The sequence below is a fragment of the Euprymna scolopes genome, chromosome 12 (genome assembly GCF_053919585.1).
Source record: "Euprymna scolopes isolate OS-2025 chromosome 12, ASM5391958v1, whole genome shotgun sequence".
Lineage (NCBI taxonomy): Eukaryota > Metazoa > Mollusca > Cephalopoda > Sepiida > Sepiolidae > Euprymna > Euprymna scolopes.
Genome location: NC_136493.1, coordinates 41,754,664 through 41,778,176, shown reverse-complemented (window position 1 = coordinate 41,778,176; position 23,513 = coordinate 41,754,664). Strand labels below are relative to the sequence as shown.

The following is a 23,513-nucleotide window of genomic DNA, read 5'->3' as shown; positions in this document are numbered from 1 at the left end:
AGAATTTCTATCGATCGACCCACGGGAGATGCGCCTGTAAATTATCTCGCCAAATGTCTATTCAAACAAACATTTTTACGACTACTTTCTGTCTGTAAACGATAAAAAAGATATATATTGAAAGATAGGGTGTGCGTGTGTATGTGTGGGTGTATACAGTAAAACTCCAGGGCTCTTTCTTGATTGATGGTGACATCATTCATTTACAACTGATTACGTTAAATAATGATCACGTCGATAGATAAGCGAGAAACAAATATCATAGGAGATACTTTATTAAATTATGCTTAATGTATGACGCCGACATTTTTATCAACATTACATATGGTATCAGTTATATCTAGATTGCTACTGACTGTATAGTTGGTATGTAGCATAATACAAAAACTGTTACATTATGCTTTGTTGTTTGTTTGCACCTTGGATGTTTTTAATTGTGAGGGGATAATAATGTGAGATGAGAATTGATAGCTGGATAGCAACAGGCGTTGTGATTGTGGCGCCAGACGCATATGAGAAGTAGAAGAAACAGCTGACAAAAATAAGATAAGTAAATAAAAACAAAATGAGATCATCGGCGTCTTATGGGAGCAAATTAGACAGGAAGTGATCGTTGGAGGATAAGAAGGTGCAGCAGTGATTAGAGAAGCGTAGGAGAATGAGTAAGACGATGAGCTATTTAAATAAATAATGTAAAAAAAAATACAAGTAAAGCCAGAAGGAAAAATGGAGAAAAACGAGAAAAATATAGACAAAATGTACAATATACCGTCATCGATTCATATCATGGAGATTTTTGGACGGTAATGATCTAGACAAGAACAAAGGCTTCCTTCAGTCCTGGAAGACTACGGATACCCATTATTAGGATGCCCGCGCGTTAAATTTTAGTGGCAAGAGTTGCGCAATCTCCAACCAACACCTCTCCTGCGCCGATATTGTTAGATACTAGTAACAAGTAGAAGATCAAGACGACTGGAAACAATGTCGAGATAAGCGGAAAGCATATACCACGCCTAGAATTCCCAAATGGTCGCTCATCTGGTACTAACCTGGCTCAGCGTTGCTTAACTTCGATGGTCTGACGTGAACCGATCTGTCAACGTGATTATATATATATATATATATATATATATATATATATATATATATATATATTTGAAAAAGAGAGGTCCCTTTCTCTCGAAATTAATCTAAGTTCCATACCACCCACGGACTTTACATACACCGGACATACCAGCAACTGGGTTATATATATATATATATATATATATATATATATATATATATATATATATATATATATATCAGATCTAGACACACACAGTGTTATAATAATCAAAAAGTATTTTAGCAAGAGAATATACATACGTTCACGTCATGATTCTGGGCCACAACTATTTCGAATTTCTCCACAATCATGCGTTCGATGTAAATTCCTGATATGTGCATATCACCTTGCCGCATAGCAACATATTGATATCAATTAAATTTTATTTAAACGATCTCTTCTTTTACTATCATTACTTTTAATTGCTATAATAATGATGATGATAATAATAATAATGATAACAAAAAACAATAATAATAATAACAATAATACTATCATTAACAATAACAATAATAATAATGATAACAACAGCAATAATAACAACAACAATAATAATAACAACTATGATAACAAAAATAACAAAAACAACAACAATAATAATAATAATAATAATAATAATAATAATGATAATAATAATAACAATAATAATAATAATAATAATGACGATGATGATGATGATGATGATGGAACTCGCAGGATTCAAGGAGTATCCACTTTTGTACCATTCATCTTTTGACAATTGCTAAGTATTTAAGGACATGACTTATAACATCGGTGTACCATATTCGAATCCAGTTCGTTCCACAAAAAGCTGTTTCACTTAGGCTTTTGACAACCTATACCTGCCCCCTCCTCTTTGTAACTGATAAATTTTCCGAAAGAATTCTTACTAAAATTATTTCAGGGAAATCAGCAATATAACTATTTTTGTCTGTACGATATCACTGAATGAATTACAGTGTTTCACTTATATCGATAAGCAGGGCGAACGCCGACATCGATAGTATTGTTTAAATTTAATACATATCTCAGATATATATTAAATGTAATTTTCATGACCAACCGTCTTATAGAGGGACTGATATATTTCCGTTCGAAGAACGGCCAACTCGAACGGAGACGTAAAGATATCTGCAAATAACTGTTAATTTATTTTGTTTACACAAGGTGAATTGAATTTATATTTGAATATAAATAAGTCAAAATTAAGAACAGGTATATATATATATATATATATATATATATATATATATATATATATATAAACTTTATATATGTGTATGTATATGTGTCTATATACGAAAACTGGACAAATTAAAATATCATATTTAAGCGCACCACATCCCCCGCTAGTCTGATATATAGACGGAACAATGCCTTTCTGTCTGTCTGTCTGTCTGTCTGTCTGTCTGTCTGTCTGTCTCCATAATTTCAAACACTATCGCTTTTGAAACTAAGAGTAGCAGAGCGGCGCTAGTGGCCTAAAGGATTGAGTTTTTCATGGATGGTTCTTTTATGGGTCTTTTGCCATGGTACAATCACAGTTGGTCATCACCTTTGAATGCTATCGCTTTGCTTTTAGTTTAGATTTCAGCTTATTGCACCTGAATGTTTCTTTTTTACCTCTTGAAATAACGATTTTATAAAACTACTAGACTATCCGTGACCCGTTGGGTCAGTATGTTATATTAGCTATGGAATTAATGTGATGAGTGTGACACTTGTGACGTAAAGAAAATAGTTTTTTTTGTGACATAATAGAAACATTTCTATGAAAGTATATTAAAATGAAAACAGAATGTAGATAGATTTCTGTGAGTAGTTCTGTTTATTATAATTGATTACTTCTGAAAGAAAATTACAGTTACTGAATTATAAGTGGTTGACCATACTTATGGGTAAATGTGCACTGAACAGATACCATAATACTTATTATAGTTAAATTCAAATTTTGATATATATGCTTTTTTTTTACATCGTTCATTTCTGTATTACGTTTAAGTTATTTTAAACCCCACTCTTCCCATGTTAAATAATAATTTCGAAATAATAACGTAAATATTTCAGCGTCCCAATTGTTCTTTTGTTTTTTGTTTATTTTAAACCCGACTCTTCCCATGTTAAATAATAATTTCGAAATAATAACGTTAATATTTTAGCGTCCCAATTGTTCTTTTGTGTTTTTGTTTATTTTAAACCCGACTCTTCCCATGTTAAATAATAATTTCGAAATAATAACGTTAATATTTCAGTGCGCAGGGCATGCGTGCATGCGCAAACGGGTGTCGTAAACCGGGACGTGGGTTACATACATCGTTACAAGATCATTTGTGTTTAATAATTATATAGGCATACGAAATCCAGAAAAATTAAAATATCATATTGAATCGTATTTTTCGACCAGGCAAAACTGGGCGCCAGTCCCGGCTAGTACATTAGGAATGAAGGATGAACAATAATGTCGTATATTTATTTTTATTTTTTGTTTTTGTAAGTAAATATACTTTAGAGTTATTATCATTTTTGTAAGATAATATACTTTAGAGTTAGATATCTAATGAGATGGATAGGTTCGGCTCTTTCCGGAATGTAACTTGATTTCAGTAAAAGCTACAGAGACACACACCTGCACACTTTCTCATTTAACAACTAATCTTACAGAGAATCTAATTTTGTCTCAATACATTAGCGAACCCGCATTAGGAACAATAGAAATTTAATGGGAAAGCAGAATGGATCAGCGCAATAATAGCGGGAAATGAAACATGCGTTTGATTGATACTGTTCACGACTTTATATCATGCTCTTAGTATATATATATATATATATATATATATATATATATATATATATATATATATATATATATATATATTTAGGGGGAGGGTGTGTGTGTGTGTGTGCCTAGTACATTTAGTCACATAAATCAATATCCGAAAACATAATTTTATGCGTAAATTTTCACTATTTACTCATAGAGTGCTCAATACATGCAACTAGTTAGTTATAAAACTATATATGGCAATTAAGCTACGCAAAATATTATGTGTTTCATTCTCATGAGAATTCCCCAGGATTACGCCTTACTAATTATAACTTATTACTTACTATATATATATATATATATATATATATATATATATATATACTAGCAAAATACCTTTTCTTATATTAGTATACACAATTTTATAGGGGAAAGTCGATTTCGACATCTAATCTTTCAATGGTAACGTTTACAAAATATATAAAGAATATGCCCAGGTTGCTCACCGTTTTGATTAAAATATGTATTCTATAATTAATAATGGCAGTTTATAAATTTTAATTACACTTACAAATCTTTGAGGTTCACGGTCTAGGTAAAATATTGTTTTATAATACAAAAAATGTATTTAAATGTATTTAAAGAAATTCTTCTATTAACTAAATTGCGTGTGTATATATATATATATATATATATATATATATATATATATATATGTATATATGCATACATTATGTATAAATATATATGATAAAATTAATAGAGAATTGTCTTTAAAGAAACTTCTTTACTAACTTAATTTAATATATATACACATGTATATATATATATATATATATATATATATATATATATATATATATATATATATATATACGGAATTAAGTTAATAGAGCAGTTTCTTAAAATACAATTTTAATATTATATACCAGCATTTTTACTAGACCGTGAACGACAAATATATGCAATTGTAATTAAAACTTATATATATATATATATATATATATATATATATATATATATATATATATATATAACGCAACGCCTTTGTTTGTTTGTCTGTCTGTACCCGAATAGGTTCTTATATGTTTCACTATACAATGATAGCAGAAGTATCAAGTGCAGAAATCTGCATAAAAAAATAACTCTTATTCCTGAGTGGCTTCCGGGTCTTGATAAGTGGTGATCACTGTGTAAAAAAAAAAAACAAAAAAACAAAAAAAAAACTCCTATCAAAGGAGGACGCGATCCCCGGGGGATTAAATGCACGACCACACCGTCTCACGTAGAGGTACCGAATGTGGGAGCATAACTCACCATGAGGCGGGAGAGGTTTTGTCAGGTTACAACATTGAGTCCCTCCAACGTAAATAGGCGCCTAGGGGGTCACTTATAATGAGGAGTTCTAATTAGTCTTCATACGTTTTGTGGCAGTAAATATTTCAATAATCTTTCTTTGAAAGGCTTGCTTTGATTTTGATATCCCAAAAGTTTGAAGGTTTCTCTTTACACCAACACCCCTTTCCATATCCTTTCATAGTTTTAGATATCAGAATCATTATTCTAAGTCTCTTTTTTAACCTAGTTAACAACATATACTACTGCTTGTATATATATATATATATATATATATATATATATATATGAGATAATTTACGAACCGAGTTAACAACATATACTACTGCTTGTATATATATATATATATATATATATATATATATATATATATATATATATATATATATATATATATATATAGTTCTATTTTTTTTATTACAGTTTTTTCTGTTTAGTTCATATGTTTCGGTTGCCGAGTCATATCTACGATCCAGCAGCCCTGTCAGACCTTACAGAAATCGCTATTATTATTTGGAAGAATGATTTTAGAGAAAATACGAGAAGAAAAAAAGGCTATATATATATATATATATATATATATGCTGTAGTCTTAGATATACAGTCCTGTTTCGTTTTATCACAACTCATCAGTACCGCTAGGCTACCATCTCTCCAAGCCGAGTATTGAACCTAGACCCATCGCGTTGGAAGTCAGCAGTTCTACCGATGGACACACGGAAGCGGCGCTCGTAAATTATCTCATATATATATATATATATATATATATATATATATATATATATATATATATATATATATATATATATATATATATATATATATATAACTGTAGACGAGAAATAGCAAACAACTGTGTTCACAAAATAAAACTTACTCTAGGATAGCGATACAAAATAGCTTTAAAACTAAAAAAAAAACAATAGAAAACAAACAAATAAGTAAATTAAGTTAACATGAATATACATAAACGATCACACATATATGTATATATATATATGTATATATATGTGTGTATGTATGTGTGCATGTATGTGTACACATATGTATATTTATATATATAAAAAAAAGAAAGGAGGAAAATCGTCTACCTTAAACCACTAACCTAGTTCTAAAACAGATCCTTTATCCGATAAAATGCATGCCCATTGGCTGATAGGAAGGGGAGCGGTGGATACTAGAAAGCTGATTGGCTAACTACAATCCTCAACACATATATAAACGAGAAACAACCACAGAATTCGCGCATAAGCCTGACGAATCCTATAGTGGATGAAACGCCGAATATTCAGTGTAGCTTAATCGCCATATATATTTTATAAATTACTATATATATATATATATATATATATATATATATATATATATATATATATTGCGGATTATTATTCTCATCTTTATTGGTTATTGTTTCACGACGTTTCGGCCAACTATTCCTCTGGCCTTTGTTAGGTGGTAACCGCGACGGATAAAAACTTCGGATCTCTTAACTGCATTCTCAACAATCACTGTCATCCGGGGCTGTTGTCGTCTCACCTCGTTTTGGCCAAGTAAGCCTCTGGCCGGCCTTGGGCAGTATTAAACGCGGCAGAGTTATATATTTTTTCGATTCTTCTTGCTATCTTTTCAATTCGCCCAGTGGGCTATTTTTTGTCAGCTGGCATGTTTTATATAGTGTCACCCAAAAATTATTGTTCAGTAATATTTTCCTTAATTGCTTTCTATCGGTGCATCAGATCTTCATCAGTTGCGATTTTTGTGTTATCGTTTTCTTTTTCATTTCTTTTTCCTTGAAGCTTCGTGTATTTATAATGTTTTTATTGGTTAGAAAGATTGACGCAGGATGGTTTAGGAAGATCTTTTTTTTTAATTTCGATGTTCTTATTGTATACGTTATTTAGTTTCTTGTGAGTTATTAATACGGTTAGTATATTTATCCCGGTTTGAATGTGGCTGTATTTTTTATTAGTATGGATTCTAGTAATTTTAGTCGTCGTGTACAGTTATTAAAGTATCGAATACTAGTATTGTTAGTTAAGATATTTCTAATGTTGTACAATTGTAGTTTTTTTTTCCTGGGATGGTAGGGGTATATTTATTGCGCTATTTCAGCTAAATGATAGGGTAGTAATCTTGAGAGTGTTGTGTTGTGGCCTATGCAATCATTGTGTGAGTTCTAGACTGCGTTTAGAAACATTCATTGAAGGGGGCAATAAATTTATGCAGTACATTTGTTTGTGTAGTGTGATGTTAGTATTATTATTGTTTTTAATTATTGAATTGAATGTTTTACATTTAGTATAATATATTATTAGTTCGATCTTCTTGTTCTGATCCGTGGGTCTGGTGTATCTTTTTTATTAAGTGTGTTATTATTTTTCTAACTCTTTTTAATTCGTGTGTAGTTGGTTTTTATAGTATACTTTGATGGTGCCGTTTTTGTTTTGTGTCGGGTTTATGCTATATTGTGTGAGCGGTGAATCAAAATATTAATAAGGGCGGTTTTATATTTTACTGGGTATTCGCTGTCGTAATGTAAGAGTATTGCGTTATTGTTGGTAGTTTTTTTGTATGGTAAGGTTATGTATTGAGCAGGAGTTTTCTGCATCTACTATTATGTCAAGAAATGGTATTTTGTTATTAATGTTTGATTCGCTGTAAATTGTTATTTGTATATATGTGTGTGTATATATATATATATATATATATATATATATATGTATATATCATATAAAAGCCACTTTGTGTGTGTGTCAGTGTAAGTTCTTTCCTTAAACTTTCCCAAACAGCTGACCCCATCTTTTGCAAACTTAACACAAATGTTATTTATATTCTTAGATATGTTTATACACATGATGCTCGAACACCGAAAAAATTCAAATCCGAAAAATAATCTTTCTCATAGAAAAAAATGAATTTATGCAAGGAAATATGTTAGTTTGCACCGACCAGGAAAATAATAAAATTTGAACAAATAATTTATGCTTTAGTTTTGCCATTGATCGAAATTATGGGAACATAGCTCAGTGATAGAGCATTCGCCCACATATCGAGTGTTTATGCTAGAGTGTACCTCGCTATTTTATTTTATTTTAAGTATGAACTCAATTTACGATAAAAATAAGGTACCATTTAAAATAGCCGCAAATCATTTCTTTGTTTACATATTTAAAAACTAAACAATCATCAAAAGCGACAGTTTTAGGATATTACGTGTCTAGCCTAAATATAAGCTAACGTGATATTGTAAACAAACACAGTTTGATTAATAACATTATTATCAATATCTTTTTAACTTTTCTTTGTGAATTTGTCCACCAGGCAAATTATTACTAGTAATATACATTATTTAGAAGAAGGTTGATTCTACAATATCGTATCTAAGTGTATTGTACGCCCGGGCAACGCCAGGCATCCAGCTAGTATATATATATATATATATATATATATATATATATATATATATATATGGTTTTATCTATCAAAATGTAAGCAACCATTGAATTTTAATAAGGTTGTTGATAGCGCTCAATGAAAAGAACAAGATATTATTTAATTCAATTTTTGTAAAAAAAAAAAAACATAATAAATTATATATAGAGATATACTTAATTACCGAATGAATTCAAGCTTGACAACTTTCGATGAGGATAAAAACGTGGAGTTCCCTTTAGGACTGTATTGACATAAATGTATGTTGTAATTGATATGTGTCTGTGTGTTTGTGTGTGCGTTTTTAATGTAATATTGTCGAAATAAAACGCAAGGTTTCATATTAAAACAAATCGTTATATCAAGAATGGTTCCAAGTTTAGCTCGCCATTATTTCAACGTAGAGTTCATCAACGAATACCAAAGCACCATTTACCAGCGTTAAGTAAAACATTAATGACCGGTTGATCTTTTTAACGCCCGCACATTAATCATTGGCAGCTGAGAAATAGTCTTACTTAACTTCATTGACTTATCAGTTGCTATTTATGGCTCGCGCAGATGTTTATCTCAACTGGATTTACAACACTTGGCATGGGAAGCAGGGACTACAAAGGATAGCAAGGCATTTCAGTAACCTAATACGCATCATCTAGATAACGTGTAAATCATAGACAAATAAGCGATATAATAATAAAAGAAAGAATCAATTTAAATATATACATGAAAGGTTAACTGGAGAAAATGCCTTTATCCTATAAAAATAGTTATCAGACATATCGGAAAATATAGAACCATTATTTGTCAATTTATCATTTTATCTAGCGTAGGATGTGGGCGTTCGCCTTAGGCAATAACGTCTGAATCATTAAGTAACAGGCAATTTGTCATCATAAATTTCTTACTTTTCGTAAGTTTGTTTTAGTATCCCCTGTCCAACTCTTTGTGCCATTTTGTTCAGTTGCTTTTGAGGTTCTCAGATTATTATTATTATTATTATTATTATTATTATTATTATTATTATTATTATTATTATTATTAGTTCACAAAGAGCTTTCGCACAGATCATCAAATACCTCTTCTTGAAAACAACCTGTGGTGTTTCCTGGAAGCGGGGTGAATACGAGTTTCCCCAGATTTCCAGTACTCTCCAGCTCTTCCAGTTATATTTTCAAATAAATTTGCATTATCGCAACAGTCGACCACCATTGATTTCTGACAGGCAGCGGCCATTGGTTTCAACTGGAATTTGAGTGAGAATAAGCCTCCCAAAGGTTCCAGTTCTATTGGCACTTGTCCACGGAGGTCTGACCAGTGCTCTCTTCTCGGTCTTTCTATCCTCCTAGACCCTTCTCGACCATTTAGTATCATTCTTTTGGGGCAGTGATGTGGTAATAGGAGAGGAGCTTAGAGGTAATAACGAACTTATAGATATACAGCTTTAATGTTTTTGGTTCCATATAACGCTTGTTTATGTTTTGTCTCTGCAGCAGCTTGTATGGTCCGTTCATATGGCTCGTCTGTATCAGTCGCCGCATTCAAGGGGTTTCCTAAATACCTTAGCTGCTTTCATTGTTGTAATTCGTTTCATATTTCCAGCCATTTCTCTGATTGCAATTTCTGTCATTCTCTTTCAAATCTTTTCGGAATTGTTCCTATTGCTCCTATATTATAAGATATTTTCCTGATTTTCTTCATCATCCATATCCCTTTTAGTTCTCTGAATAGCTCTGGGTATTTGCTCGTTTCTCCCTTTTCTTTGATATTTCCCCCCTGTAGTCAGCTAGGACAGCAATATCTACGATTTCGCAGGACTTTTCTTTTTTGTTAATTATTACGACGCCCAATCTTCTTGCGTGGATGGGTTTATATGTTTGGACGTCCATGTCCTATAGGATTTTGTGATTCTCGTTTTCAGGTTCGGTTGTCGGTTTATTATTATTATTATTATTATTAATATTATTATTGTTATTATTATTATTATTAGTAGTAGTAGTAGTAGTAGTAGTAGTAGTAGTATCATATATATGCCTGGGTGTTGTTATTGTCGAGTATATGCTAATAGGCAGATCACAAATGACCGTAGAGTGTCAGCATCTTCTTTTAGCGATATTCCATCAATTTTCCCAAGACTCTGGGGTCCCCAACAGGGTATTTATCTAAAGCACTCAAGATTTTCAATGGATCCGTAATTTCCCAATCCACTTGTCAACTCCTTTGTCCACACTTTAGAGCCCTTTCCCTTCTTAACTTCCGCAATTTTTGTATCTTCTTTTTTTTAAGTCTTGGTAATTTCGGACTATCTCATTTTCACTTTCCTCCATATTTCACATCATCTGACACTCCTATTATTGATGGTTATTGCTTTGCATCCCTTCTTCTCTAACACGGCCAAATCTGGTCTCTTTGCTTCAATCAAATTGGATATTCATGTCCCACAAAACTTCATATTGCCACCCTCCAACACCACGTGTAGAACATGCTCGTACCATTTTTCACTGCATTCCAACTCTCGTTGTTTGAATATATCCGAATGGATATTTCTCGCAATATAACAATGCCGTCTATAATAATAATAATAATAATAATAATAATAATAATAATAATAATAATAATAATAATAATAATAATAATAATAATAATAAATATTATTATTATTATTATTATTATTATTATTATTATTATTATTATTATTATTATTATTATTATTATTATTATTGGCTCACAAGGAGCTTTCACACAGGTCACCAAAGATCTCCCCTTGAAATCAGCCGGTGGTGTTTCCTGGAAGCTGAGTGACAAGAAATATCCCGAGATTTTCCAGTAGTTTTCATCTCTTTCGATAGTATATGTAAATAATTTTGCATTACCGCAACAGCTGCTTGCCACCGATTTTTCGTATTATTATTATTATTATTATTATTATTATTATTATTATTATTATTATTATTATTATTATTATTATCAAGAGTAGTCATTGTGTTGGCAGCATAATAGTAGTTGTAGTTATTTCAGTATTGGTAGTAATAGTAATTTCCACTGTGATACCAGGCTCTCTATATACAAATTGGGCCTAAGTTCTGAGCAATTATTGTTAACCAATCTGTGGTGGTCCATGAAGTCTGATATACTATAAGCCTCCTGAAATTAAAACGACCCATCATCTATGTCGATAACATTTGTAAATTATTTTGCGTTAGCGAAATAACCGTTTACCATCGATTTTCCATTGTCACTAGCAACCACTAGTCCTTAGCGGAATTTGGGTGGCAATAAGCCTCTCTAAGCTCCCATCCTTCTTAGCAGTCATCTAGTTGAGGTCTTATTTGTACATCCTCGTCTCGATATCTCCATTCTCTTTGACCCTTTCTATAATTATTTAGTGTAGCACCAGTTTATGGTGATAATAATTTTGGTAGTTAGGAGAGCATTTATAATATTTCATATTTTCATGGTTCCATGCTGTGTTAGTTGATTTTGCATCGGTAGCAGTTTATATGTGTCCAGCTTGCACCTGTAGCTCATATATATTAGTCGTTGCATCCAAGGGCTTTCCTTAATATTACAGTCGTTTACATTATTGTTATCCGTTGTATCTTCTCAGCCATCTCTCTGATTCCAAGCTCTCTTATTCTTTTAAAAAGGTATTTCGGTATTGTTCCTAGTGCTTTCAATACTCCTTCCTTTCAGCTCCCCGGGCAGTTCTGTTTATTTGCGCCGCTTATCTTGCTCCTTTACTTTTATACTGTGGTCTGCTGAAACTGCAAAGTTAACGATCTGTCATGATTTTTCTTATTATTAACTATTATGGCATCCCGTCTTCTTGCTTGGATTGGTTTCTCTGTTTGTAAATCTATGTCCCATAGGATCCCGTTCTTAAGGACTTTTGACAGTTTGTGCATGTATTCTTTGTATGTGTGTTTAAGAGGAAGCTGTCCGCATAATTCCCAGTGTATTACATTCTCCACTCGATCGTCTTTATTTTTTTTTTATATTATTTGTGTGCTAGTTTGCCGTAGTTGCTTATTAGGTAGTTTATTATTTCGTCTCTGTCTGCATTAACTGTTATCTATTGTCTTGCTTATCCTCGCTTTGATGTGGTGGAGATTCATTTTCTATGTTTAAGTTTCTTTTTTAAGCCATGTCCAAATATTTTCATTAGTTTCATCATGGCTGCTCACTAGAAGTTCTCACAAAGCTATCACTGTTAATAACCAGTTGTGTGTCCTGGAGTTTGTGGGAGAAAATGTCTCTCATGATTTTCAATACTCTCAAACCTTATCAGTAACATTTCAAACTGACGCTGCTTTAGTGCAACACCCGTTTACCATTTGTATCTCGCGGGCAACGGTTGTGATCTTCACTAGAATTTGGATTGAAATAAGTATTTCATAAGGTCCAAGTACGCTTCACAGTGAAAGACTGGACAGGACTTTCCATCCTTGTTCCTTCTTGCAAATCCACGACTATGTTGTTCGGTACCAGCCGCGACTCTTGCCTTTTTGGAGGAGGACATACAATTTAAAATATTTCTTGCAGTTTTGTATTACTGCGTTCACTGATATTGTGATTTGCAGTTTTGTATTTTTGTACACATCTTGTCAGGTTTTTGTTTTTAAGGTAGTTGATACCGAGCGCGTTGTTTTGTACAGATATTAGTATCGATTTTGATGAAACAGCCAACGGAAAGGTAGCAGGATTAGTTAGTTTAGAAATGCACAAGTACCTTCCGCCCCAAGCATTAAATGCTTATTCAGAAGAGGTGGCATTTGAAACTTTAGAGAGGAGTTCATAACCAAATTTGTAGCTTACTATGTCAAATTATACCGAGCATAAACAACGAGAAAGACGAGATCTACGGACGACATTTACTAAGAAACTCGACGCTTATAATAATAGATTTTGACAGGAGAAACATGGAATTACACTCTGGTTATTATTTTATTGTTACTCACGTTCAACCGTAACAAGGTATATCGCAAGTTGGAAGTAAGTGGCTACTAGTTTAGACCATGCCTAAGAAAGATAATAAGTTGTCGGTTTATATAAATGTAAATTTCTGCATATCATTGAGCCACGGAATAGGCTGGAAAGTATAGCTTTTCGTGAGAAAAACTATTACAATTACTACCATTTAAGGGCCTCAATAGTGTAAGTAGTGTAGTAGTAAGATTTTTTTGAGAAGCTGGTTTTTCGGGTGTATGTACGTTGACAGAGCGCAAGTGCTACGAGTACATTAGAGCAAATTCCATTAAAATATTTGTAAAACAGGCAAAGAGGTGCAACACTGCAGCGATTGGACAGGGGTTGGAGCTTAGTTGACAAAGTGGAACTTATTAGATTGAAAACACTTTTATTGAATCTATCTAAGAAGGAGAAGCTGGTGAACAAACTAGCCTATATGTAGCAACGATACTCCATGTGTGGGCGAAATGTGGCTGTAGTAAGGACACAGGATACTCTTAGATATGAGTTGTATTCTAACTGGATAGAAGGAGCCCAACTTCTTTGCAGCAGCTATCGCAATGCCCCAATGTCTTTGCTCCAGATCTGAAAATGTTAGGCCGATAATTTTGAATAAAGGATTTTCACGTAGGGTATTATTTGTCATGAATATAGCCGGTTGAAGAGGCGTCTTGTAATTGTTAAATGAGAGCAAATTAGTATAACTAGCATTAAAATACACCATCCATTTGCAGCCCTACAGTTTTCTGACGGTCTGGATGCAATTTGTAACGATTCTCTCATTGTGTTAGATTTATGTACATCCTTTCTTCCCTCATGCATGATTAAGGATGTAGTATCATCAGCAAATATACGTATCTCCGATACAATATTATCAGGGAGGTAATGTTTTTTAATATAAGGAATAATAGTGGCAACAGGATCGGCCGCCTGTGAACTCAAAGTCTCGACTACACTCTAGAAATTCTAATGAGGAATAATTGAGCGGCAAAAACAAATAAACAACTTACCACCATATATCCAAATAATTCTGACTATAAATAAATAAAAAATATCTACAGGGGACTAACATTCCATGAATAAATTACATAAACTTCAAATCCAAAGTGTTAATAATGCGTCATAAAAATGAATAGGCAAATATCTAATCAATACATACAGATAAAACGCGTAGAACCCTAAGGTTCTACCTCCAGAAAATCACAAAGAATAAAACCATAACATCTCAAAAACTCATTTGAATAAGAGTATGAAAATCATACTTGGTTATGACTTGAGGGACTAATAAGATTGAAGACATTCACAGTGGTAAAATTAACAAAAGCTTTTTAACAAAGGTATGTTACAGAACGTATCTTACGATTTTGTGGCGATACCTGCCATCGAAACTTATCAAGAACTTTAGTCGCAATTGTAATTATTGTGTGCAAGCCCATTTTTCAGAAAATGATGTAGATAACTTACAGCATAAAACGCCTTCTTACTTCATCCCAAACTCTTATCACATGCACAGCGATTATACCTGAAGCTGAGAGTTAAGATTAATATACATATTACACCCCAAACAAATACCTATTACAAAAATAAAAATACTAACACTAATCTGTATGAAGTTAAATATTTAGTCTCCAGTGTTGAGATTTGAGATATCATATATAGCGTATTTCGACCTGGAGCACATTATACAATTGCTTTTTATCTACTTACTATTTTGTTCTATGTGTTTGAACGAATATTATTTGTGTCCCTCATCAGCTTTAACAAAATACGAACTAAAATATAACTTAAGTCTGAGGTAATCACATATTCAAATGAAACACAAAACAACATTGTTTTACCTGTTTTAATCATTCGTTATTTATAATGGACGCAATAAAGCAGACACCTTTTTTATATGTCTCTTGCACTCTCTTATTCAATGTTGATGAAATAACTCTATACTGATAGTCCATGTTTCTGTAAGCATTTGAATAAAGCGTGCCTGTTTATTCATAGATTTTGAATAATGTGTTTGTACACATCTTACACACATATGAAAATTAGATCGCAAAATAAATACACGTTTTTCTCACGTATTTGATAAAGTAAATAGAGGTATATATTTTTATTGTGTACGAGAATAAGGCTTTAACTGATACACACATAAGGCTTTGAAGCCATCGACTGAATCTAAATAACAGGTAATGCAAGCAGCTATGACCGAAAGAGTCACAGGTACACCCAGAATGTTTATATTTTTATAATCTGAACTAATAGTTTACGAATAATTTAGTATATATATATATATATATATATATATATATATATATATATATATATATATATTGTCATCCACATACAGTACTGTTTCGTTATATCACAACTCATCAGTGTGGCTAGACATAGACCTTTTCACCAGCCGTGGATGGAACCTACAACCATCGCATTGGCAGTTGGCAGCTCTCACCATCATGCCACGAATCAGTGCTGTAAATATTTCTCCTTATGTGTGCATTAAATCCGCACCCACCCGTCGCAACAGTGCTCTAACCATCAGTTTCTTTACAAACAAATTTATAGTGGGCTTCGCTTAATAGCTTAAAGATGCGTCGAGTGAAAATATAATTACAAATTGCTCAACTTAAAGAGGGGGGGATTTAATTAATAACACACACCCATACACACACACGCGCATATATATGTGTGTATGTGTGTGAGGGGGGGTTCTTTTTAAAAGTAAATCAGATACTTTGTGCCCCAGAATATATTTTTCTGCGTAGTCGCAAGCATACTCAAGACACTTTTACAAGGAATTCAATAACGTACAGTTGCATCTGACGCATGTCAATGACAGCGTTGCTTTCGTAGAGTCTCATACGTTCAATATCTTCAAAAAAGTAGGAAGCTTCATGAATGAATCAGATTACAACTCCCTCGCATCCATTCAAGCGGAATAAGAAATAAGAGTCATTACATTTAGAACCTCATTCTCTCCCTGTCTCGCTGTCTCTGTCTCTGTCTGTATGTCTGTCTCTCTCTCCTTCTCTCTCTCTCTCTCTCTCTCTCTACATATATATATGTGTGTGTGTGTGTGTGTGTGTGTGTGTGCATGCGTGCGTGTGTGTGTTTCTGTGTTCAGAGCGTAAGAGACGCACAAGCGAGCTTATTATGTAAACCATTTGTACATCTACACATAAACGTTTATTTACGGTGTCTAAAAATAAATGACATTAACAAATATAAATGTATAGCATTCTTTAAAAAAAACTCTATTCAATAATCTGCAAGACTTATAAAAATAAAATGTGTTTGTTTTGTAAAAGGCCATTATTCAATGGTTTATGAATATGACAAATAAAGTTTACGAATTTTTAGAACAAAAGGCTTTATTTACATATTGAACAACACAAATGAAACCGCTGATATTTTTTAGTGCGACACAAAGACAAATAAACTCATTTCTTTCATTTAAGACTTAATGTTTACTATGTAATTCACTTATTCCTTTGTTTATTACTGGTAACATTGGAAGTTGTCAGTTTCATCTACATATAAGGTCGCATTGTCATAATTATATGCCTTTTAAAAATTTGCTCACTCAAAACAAGCTATTGCCGAATGCGAAGTAAAAAAAAAAACTACTGGTAATAAAACGCCAGATTTATAAAGAGTTCGGCGGGACTGATTGTTCAGCATGATATTTGTTCACGTCACATTTTATTCAGGGAAACAGGGAACAGTGACAGAATTTTATAGATACGTGGTTCTAGGAAAGCTGACATTTAACTAGAAAATTATTCCGCATTATAAAACTCTACAGTATTTCCGTTGAGCAAGTACACGTGCATTTGGCTTGTCGGAGTGCATTCTGTTAAAGTACTTTATATAATGCATGCAACATTGCGGCGAGCTGGCTGGATTTGGACTTAATAGAGACTGTTTGATTTATTAGAGTAGTGATTCCTTTTTGGAACCTTTCCAAGTCGTAGTAACAAGCGGATTGTGCCCCAACTGAAATGTGGCAACGTAAGGGCAAATGTTGACTTCATATAGAGATATGATTCTGGCAGTGGTTAGAAGTTTCTGAGTTAGTAAAGATTGTCTACTTTCTTTGCAGTTGACTTGCCATTATATACTTTGTATTTAGTCCAATTCATGCTATGTATGTTAGGTCAACGTGTATGAACGATGCACTTCTAGTCAGTCTGTTATCACCCACCTTAATCGGTGTTTCTAAATGTCGTATCAAATGTAGCCACTCGATATTTAGTTTTCACGTATATGACAATGCTGTTTTGGTACTTACTTACTCTTTAACTAATATCCTGTTCAAAATACGCATAAAACATGAAGTAACAGATTCAGATACATTTACTTAAATAAACACAGGCTCCTTCAGTCGTTGCCCGACTATGGATACTCACTTAGGGGTGCCTGCGCGTGAAATATAACAGGAGGTGCGCAGTCTCCAACCACACCTCTCCTGAGTCGACATTGTTAAATATAAGTGGCAAGTTAAGCGTATGTACAAGATGGCTGAAAACAAATGCCGAGGTAAACGGAGAGTATATACAGCGCCTAGGATTCCCAAATTGTCACTAGTTTGGTACTAATTAGACTCAGCGTTTTTAATTAATTTTTTTTTTTTTTACACCGTGGTCACCACTTATCAAGGCCCGGAAGCCACTCAGGGATAAGCGTTATTGCAAGTCCATTACGTTAGTGCGGAGATTGGATGAAGTGTTTACTCAATGGGGCGGTTCATTAGGAATTTGTTAACATTGGACTTGAACACATCCAAGTTGTAGACCGGTGGGAAGCAGGCAGACGGAACAGAGTTCCACAGGCGTGCAGTTCTAAGAAAGAAGCTCTCTTCACAGAATCCGCGTTTTGATTTAGGCACATATATAGAGTGGTGGAAATTTTTCACAGTGGATTCAGCTAGACGGGTGTTTTTCGTGAAAGATCGGCGAGGGGGGACGAGAGATTGGAGTTCAGACGAGCACCTGCCATGGAAATAACGATAAAACAAGGATAGGCTCGCAACGTCTCTTCTGTGGGAGAGAGGTTGCAGGGTAGAGAAAAGGGCATCCCCCACTAAGCCACGAAGTCTATTTTGTACTCTGTCAAGGCAGGATAGGCTGTTTTTAGCAGCTCCTGCCCATATATGGCAGCAGTATTCCATCCTTGGACGTACTTGGCTTTTATAAAGATAGAGAATTGCATCAGTAGTGAGATATCTTCTGGGGCGTAGAAGGATCCCACAATCTTTCCAGCGACCTTGGCAACAGACTTGATGTACGTGTATCATTTCAGATCAGGAGTAAAGGTCAAACCCAGAAGCTTGTCAAAGCACGGGGCCTCTCAAAGACGAGAGCCATCCATCACAATTGATGCCAGATGGGGATCAGAGCGTAGATGATGTGAGGATAGGAGTTTGGTTTTAGATGCATTAAAGGTAACCATCCACATCTTCCCCCACTGAACTACGCGCTCGAGATCAGAGGAGAGAGAATCACAGAGAAATTTGTCATTTACAGCCTTTGATGTGTTGCCGTAAGGTGTTGCATAACGTCAGTGATCTGGCGAGAACCGGTTTGTCAGCGCGATTATTCCGTATATGCTTTAAATGTTAAATATAGTAAAATCGTAAGAATCATATAGTAAATTGTAAACGTCATGAAGATAGTAAACATAGTTTTATAACATTTATTAGAAAGAGTGGGTTTTAAAAAAATGTGTGATATGTATGATTTAGTGTGATTAAAAATAAAACGCTGACCTTGAAATAATTGTAACAAAGAATTAACACAGGTATATGATGGGATTTTTATTGCGTAATTGATAAAAATCGAAATTTGTGTTACCTTCTATGTTAGACTACGTTTTGAAAGACACAGTTTATTCAGAAGAAATGTTATAATTTTAAAAGAAATAAAATATTTGCATACGCAAAGAAAACGGATTTTAGGAATGTTTAAAGTTAGGAATGTGAAGAGCTGGTTCAGAAAATATGTATTCCTATTTAAACTCCTTATGTGGTGAAAAAGAGCATCTATTATAGTGATAACAAAATAGTCTTCTTTCATAATTAAGCGAGGAATAGTAGGGTGTAGTTGCACTAAGAAGGAGGCATGTGTGATTTTAGAGGTCAACCTTATAATCAAAGGAGGGAGTGCCGTAACGGAAATAAATATGCGATTGCCGATTATTCTTTGATGTTAAGATTTTCTAATAGAGATGCATACATAGTATCAGATACGCAAATGCACAGAAAAGAAATAGAATAAGAACATGTATAATAGGAAAAGTAAATGTCTTTATACGTTCACATAAAAATTGAAAATACTCAAAAGACATCTACAGGGTACTATTTTATTTTAATCGGTATAACCCCGGATATATAATATGTAAAATGTACATGATTAAATATTTGAATACCACATATTAATTTATATATTTCCATACTATAAAGACATACACTTATCATTTAGTTTTGTTGACTAAAAAGGAAGTAATTCTGAATTTCTTTAAAGTTATTACCCATACAGCGACTTAAATTATATGTACGTATGCCCCGAGAGATAGGGAGAGTTTAGTGGGGCTAAAGCGGCGGGAGGAGAGGAAAATAGGGAAGGCAGGACGTGACACGGACAATACTTGATAGCCGGGCAGGTATTAACCAAACATGCGCATTGATCTCGGCAGATCGTAGTTTAGATCTTGTAACCTCTGCAGATCGCTGACGCTTCGTGAATTTAGTGGCGCCATTCACTGAGCGAAATTCCTCGTGAAATACGTGTTTTCTGACATTCAATCCCATATTTATTGCTGTATTACACCGAACGATTTCAGATACTCATTCTAACAAAATCTCAAAATTCCACCCCAAAGTGTTTACATGTTAAATAGTTTGACACATTTTTGCCTTACACCTACACCATTGTCGCCTTTATGGATATGTTTCTTTTGAACATCGTAAAATAAGTAACTATGACATTAGCGAGACCTTAAATATACCAAGCACTCAATCATTAATACAATTCACAATCCGTTTGCACACTTAGACTGTATTTGGTACAAATTAACCTAACTTTACGTGTAACTTATCCAATGATTTTCAATCATAAATATCAAATAGCTTTTGTTTTATAGCCATTAAATAATATGCAGGGACACTTTAGTGATTATCTCATCGGAAGCATATGCAATACGGATTTAAGCATACATTAGCTTAATCGATAGATTTTTATTTCTATCGACCCAAAGAAGCCTAATGACATCGAGTAGCAAGATACCACTATGAGTTATGAATAATTACTAACGGTATACTCTAAATAAGGAGCTTACCGTTGTAACTAGGAAGCCTTTCTTCTCTGCAGAAGCATAGCCCCTGAAGAGTGTTGTCGTTTAATTGTTGTGCCTTCTGATTGGCTAAGTGATTCGGTATCTTCTCGCTGTTCGTGGAATCACCCGCATGATGCCGAAGAAAAAAAAACAATTTTATCTATTTCAAAAGCTATACCTTTATAACCAATGATGCTTATAAGATATTGTGTACAACTATTTGTCATATCTGGACTTGGTAGGCATCATCACGACCTCCTTTGACAGGCTGTTTTACACAACAGAAACATGGTCAGAGAATGTTGACTCCTATGTAGAGACGGAGATAATTATGGTACATCTTTTAACAAGACGACGGCGACTAGATGTGGAGGGGAGAAAGACTGTCCTTAATGTATATTTACCTTCACATTGATGATGATGCAGACTAAAATTAAACTATTCAGGGGATTTCCTATTTCGTCTTACTTGGTTGATATTCTAGTTCAATCAATAATTAATATCAATAACGGTTTTATCACTTAATGAGGAACACCTCCCCGGACTTAAGCCATCTAATTTTGTCCGAAGATATCCGCTACCACATGGGACTTATGTGTTGTATCAGGTCGTCCCTCCATCTCGTTGTTGACCTTCCCTTTGCCCTCTTTTGTTCAGAAAGTGTGCATTTTGTTGTTCTAGTAGATCATCTATTGTCATGTTGTCTGGCTAGTGCCCTGCCGATCTGTGGTGGATGTTTTGATGGCAGTATTGATGTCAATAAGTCTTGTTTGTTGGCGGATCCAGATGGCTGTCTTTCTTTCTTGTAGAACGATACCTAAAAATATCCCCTCCATCTTCCTTTGTGCTACTCCCAAGATTTGACTTTGGCTAGTTATCAGGGTCGATGTTTCACTACCGTAGGTCATGACAGGTAGTGCATTTCATTGACGATCTTCCCTTTAATTTACATATCCTGGATACCAATCCATTAAATGTCTTAAAACTGCTACGGCGAAACACCGATAAAAAATGAAAAGGGTTAAAGACAAAAGCTAAGTTGGGTTCCCCTACCAGATGTATTCGTGTAAAATTGATTCAGCTTTTAAGCTGTCAATAATAAATAGCTTTCTCCCTTTCAGTATAGTATACGTGCTTTTGTTTTCAAACGTGAGCTTTTATTCGAGCCTCTTCACGAACGGGGAGACACGTAAATTGAAGTCATTTTTGATTATTCACTGACCAGTAGTTACGCGACAATCAACATGAAGGATAAAAAGATAAAACTGCTTTATATGAGCCATTATTATCTTAACGACTTACGTAAGCAGAACAAATCACACCGTTCAATAAAGACCACTAACGACACGAATTATTTATTGGTTTCCCCCATTCTATGTCTTTCGATTAATCTTACACTCAATCTAAATACACACACACACACACACACACACACAAAAACACCCCATATATATATATATATATATATATATATATATATATATATATATATATATATATATATATTTGTTTATTGTTATATAAACATGCTCACATCCCGCTGCTACAAATAGCCACTTGTTTCAATCAAACAACAGATATCATCAGGCAGCGACTTGACTATTCAAAAGTTCAATGAATAACCTTATTCATTGAACTTTTGAATAGTCAAGTCGCTGCCTGATGATATCTGTTGTTTGATTGAAACAAGTGGCTATTTGTAGCAGCGGGATGTGAGCATGTTTATATAACAATAAACAAGTATTATCAGCTCTTTTTATTGAGCACTATCTAACAACCTCGTTGAATTCATTAGTCCATTACTTTTGAATAATAAAAAAAAACCCGAGTATATATATATATATATATATATATATATATATATGATGTAACATATAGAATCTAATGATTAATGCTTACGCAATCATCAGTGTAGGATGTGACAATTCCTGCCGGTCGAGAGATTACCCAGTCACCTTTGACTTTGCTAAGCTTTTACCTCCGTGCCCTTAAAAAATTGCCAGGAGAATGAAAGGAGTTAATAATAAATAAACGCGCAATCCGGGAACAGAAATTAGACGACCCAGGGGTAAGAACGACAGAAGTCGTGAACGTTGCTGGTTGACTGCTTTTTAATTTTTACTTTTCAGACAGTGTCCATCCTTAAGAATGCTTAAAGAAGTTTTACAATGAAATTAAATAATATTTATTCTTTTATACATACACTAATGTTTCATGCTTTTGCACCTATCGGTGTATGAGGTGACTATTCTTGTCCTTTTCCGGAGATTCGAACACGTCCGCAAAGCCATCTCTGACTTCTTTTGCTAAGCATTGACCCCCGGGCCACCATACAATTGACACGAGAGCGAAGAAAATTAACAACTAATAAACATCTAATATATGTACAGAAGTTATGTTGATTATTTCAATTTGCCAGCAATTACATTTGTCTTACAAGTTTCATATTTTGTTCTGGTGAGCAAATTGTCTGTCTTTTTTCTCGTTTTTGGTCCATGCTCCTATACAAATCTTTATTGCTTCGCTTTCTTTAAAAATATCTACTTTAGCTCAGAATAT

At 33.6% G+C, this 23,513-nt stretch overlaps 1 long non-coding RNA gene across 1 annotated transcript in view; it reads left to right on the top strand.

Moving 5' to 3' along the window:
• The window catches only part of LOC145291259 (uncharacterized), a 188,720-nt gene that overhangs the window by 154,275 nt on the left and 10,932 nt on the right, over nt 1-23,513 (top strand). The gene's annotated exons all lie outside the window — the stretch shown is intronic.